Genomic DNA, 2,986 nt, shown 5'->3' on the forward strand with positions numbered 1-2,986 from the left:
AGCAGGAATCAAAGCAGTGAGGCTCCCAGGTTGGAAAAGGTGATGAGCTCTTTGACCACAGAGAACTGGTCACATATAAGGGTAAATATGCATATACAAGCACACATTTCTCTATGTGTGTATATTACCCCACCAGAGACCTGAGGCCAGTTTTGTTTTGTTCTGTTTTTGTTTTTTGCTGCTTGGCTTGTGGGATCTTAGTTCCCCAACCAGGGATCAAACCTAGGCCCTCGGCAGTGGAAGCACAGAGTCCTAACCACTGGACAGCCAGGGAATCCCCCTGAGCCCGTTTATATGAATAGAACAGTAAAAAGCGAACTTAAAAATTTGGCTCTTTTTTTTTTTTTTAACTCATTTAAAAAACTAATCATTAATTGGAAAAATGGCTCTGTAGAAATCTCTTCACTAAGCCTATCCATCTCTCCCCCACTCCCTTTGGAGACTCTGGACCAAGTCACAAGGGTTTCTGGACTTCTGTGACACCTATATTAGGCAGAGCGGCTTAGAATCAGACTCCTAGGACAAGAGAAAGGAAAAGGCAACTCAGGGGAAGACAGCCACACTCTTCAGGCTGTCTGTGGCAGTGGAAGCACGTAGCACAGTGGAAGCACAAAGCAGTGAGCGAGGACGGGTGGATGAGAGAGATCTTCTGGCTTAGGAAGGAGAGATACTCCCAGAAGTTTGGGAGTGCTAGACACGAGATTCACATAAAAGTTAACATGGGGCTTCCCTGGTGGCGCAGTGGTTGAGAGTCTGCCTGCCGATGCAGGGGACACAGGTTCGTGCCCCAGTCCGGGAAGATCCCACATGCCGTGGAGCGGCTAGGCCCATGAGCCATGGCCGCTGAGCCTGCGCGTCCGGAGCCTGTGCTCCGCAACAGGAGAGGCCACAACAGTGAGAGGCCCGCGTACTACAAAAAAAAAAAAAAAAAAAAAAAAAAAAAAAAAAAAAAAAAAAAAAAAAAAAAAAAAAAAAGTTAACATGAATTCATGTGGACCGAGAGCGGTGTGAGTAAAGATTAGAATTCCTGTTTGGAAGGTCTTCTTTGTGCCCTCCGGGCCATGGACTGATTCACAGAGCCTCTGCATTCACAGGTGTTGCAGTTATCACTTCTAAGGTGCTGTTTAAGGAAAACAGTAACGGCAGCAACAACAAAAATGAATATGTGTTCACTATATATTTGTATACACTGTACTTGGTCTACACTTGTTCACTGTTCACTGAGGACTTAAAACTCTAGAAGAAATATTTTCTATGTCAGTGCCTAGTTGCTGCTCTTCCCTTTGGAGTAGATTTAGTCCCTGCCATGGGCCTGGCACTGCCCCATGTGTGACCCGTTTGTCTAATTGATATTCTCCCTGAGTCCCTACTCCACTTTGGTCCCCATCCAACCTGCCAGCCCCTTGGCCTAGAGCCAGACCCTGCTGCCACTTGTGTCCCTTCAGACTGATGCTCCCCTTCTTGGGCAAGGACTCAGGTACCCCCCAGTGTCCAGTCCAATCCCTCTGTCAGATAGGAGCCAGGGATGAGGATCAGGCCCCTCCCCTCTCCACCTTGAAGGCATGTGCAGGAATTGGCTCTCAGCCTTTAATAAAGGCATCATCCATGGCATTGTACCAATGCTTCAAGGGAGTTTCTTCAGGCTCACCTCTGATTTGCCTATCAGAACTACCTCCTATTGTCATATATAGCTCTTTTGTTTCAGGAAAACATGCAAATTTCTGTTTCCTTTGCTTGCCCCCACTTTGGACTGTGCTAGCTGATTCCTTAGCAGCCTTGATCTCCAATGCTCCCCACCACTTTCTTTTCCAACAGTGTCCTCAGTTGCCAGGAATTCCAACTGCAGTTAACAGAGCTGGATTCAGCCAGAAGCTAATATCCCCTAGGCTCCCCTACCACGACCACCAAACCTTTAGCATTACCACAGTCTCTGAAGCAATCAAGAAAGTTCAGACCACCCAGGTACCAAGCCTCTCTTCTTCAGATGCAATTGTATCAGGAAATTCTAAGCTCCGCATTCGGGGAAAGGAAAGAGAACTCTTGGGGCACCTTTCTGCTTGTGCCATAAAAAGAGGAGTCTTCTGGCAGGGCACTCTGCTTCCCAAGTTTATCTGCGCCTTCTTCTAGAAGTAAGTAAGGCCCCTACTCAATGACTCCACCCAGCATGAAATGCCACCAATACCTATAGGTTCTGCCCAGGATGGGGAGGGACTTTTGGCATAGCTCCTAACTCACCAAATCTTCCAAAATGATGATTTTGCCAAGAAAACAGAGTCAGGGCTGGTGATGTGCCCACACTTTTTTAGGGCTTCTGCTTCCAACTCTCACTCCACTTCATCCTAGCTCTAGCGAGATCATACGGTATTTGTCTTTGTCTAACTCATTTCACTTAACCTAATGCCCTGAAGTTTCATCCATGTTGTTGCAAATGGCAGGATTTCCTTATTTTTTATGACTGAACAATATTCCACTATATGTATATATCACATTTTCATTATTCATTTATCTGTCAGTGAACACCTAGGTTGTTCCCACGTCTTGGTTATTGTAAGTAACACTGCAGTGAACATGAGGGGTGCACATATCTCTTCAAGATAGTGATTTCATTTCCTTCAGATATATACCCAAAAATGGAATTGCTGGATCATATGGTAGTTCTATTTATAATGTTTTGAGAAAACTCCATATTGTTTTCCATAGTGACTGCACCAATTTACATTCCTACCAACTGTGCATAAGGGTTCTCTTTTCTCCACATCCTGGCCAGCACTTGTTATTTCTTGGGGTTTTTTTGTTTGTTTGGTTTTTGTTTTGGTAATAGCCATTCTATCAGATGTGTTGTGATATCTCATCGTGGTTTTGATTTGCATTTCTAGAAAGGGTTATTTTATATTCTGGTGGAATTCCAGGCAGCTGTGTCCCACCTTTATATCGAGACAGTCACCTTTGCAGGAGCACTGGGCAGCTTTGTTCAGCAGGCTTGGCC

General features: G+C 45.2%; 1 protein-coding gene across 1 annotated transcript in view; it reads left to right on the forward strand.

Annotated features, from left to right (window-relative positions):
- EFCAB5 (EF-hand calcium binding domain 5) overlaps positions 1-2,986 on the forward strand; it is an 89,743-nt gene that overhangs the window by 77,982 nt on the left and 8,775 nt on the right. The gene's annotated exons all lie outside the window — the stretch shown is intronic.

Source organism: Lipotes vexillifer, unplaced genomic scaffold (assembly GCF_000442215.2).
Source record: "Lipotes vexillifer unplaced genomic scaffold, Lipotes_vexillifer_v1.1 scaffold216, whole genome shotgun sequence".
NCBI classification, from domain to species: domain Eukaryota; kingdom Metazoa; phylum Chordata; class Mammalia; order Artiodactyla; family Lipotidae; genus Lipotes; species Lipotes vexillifer.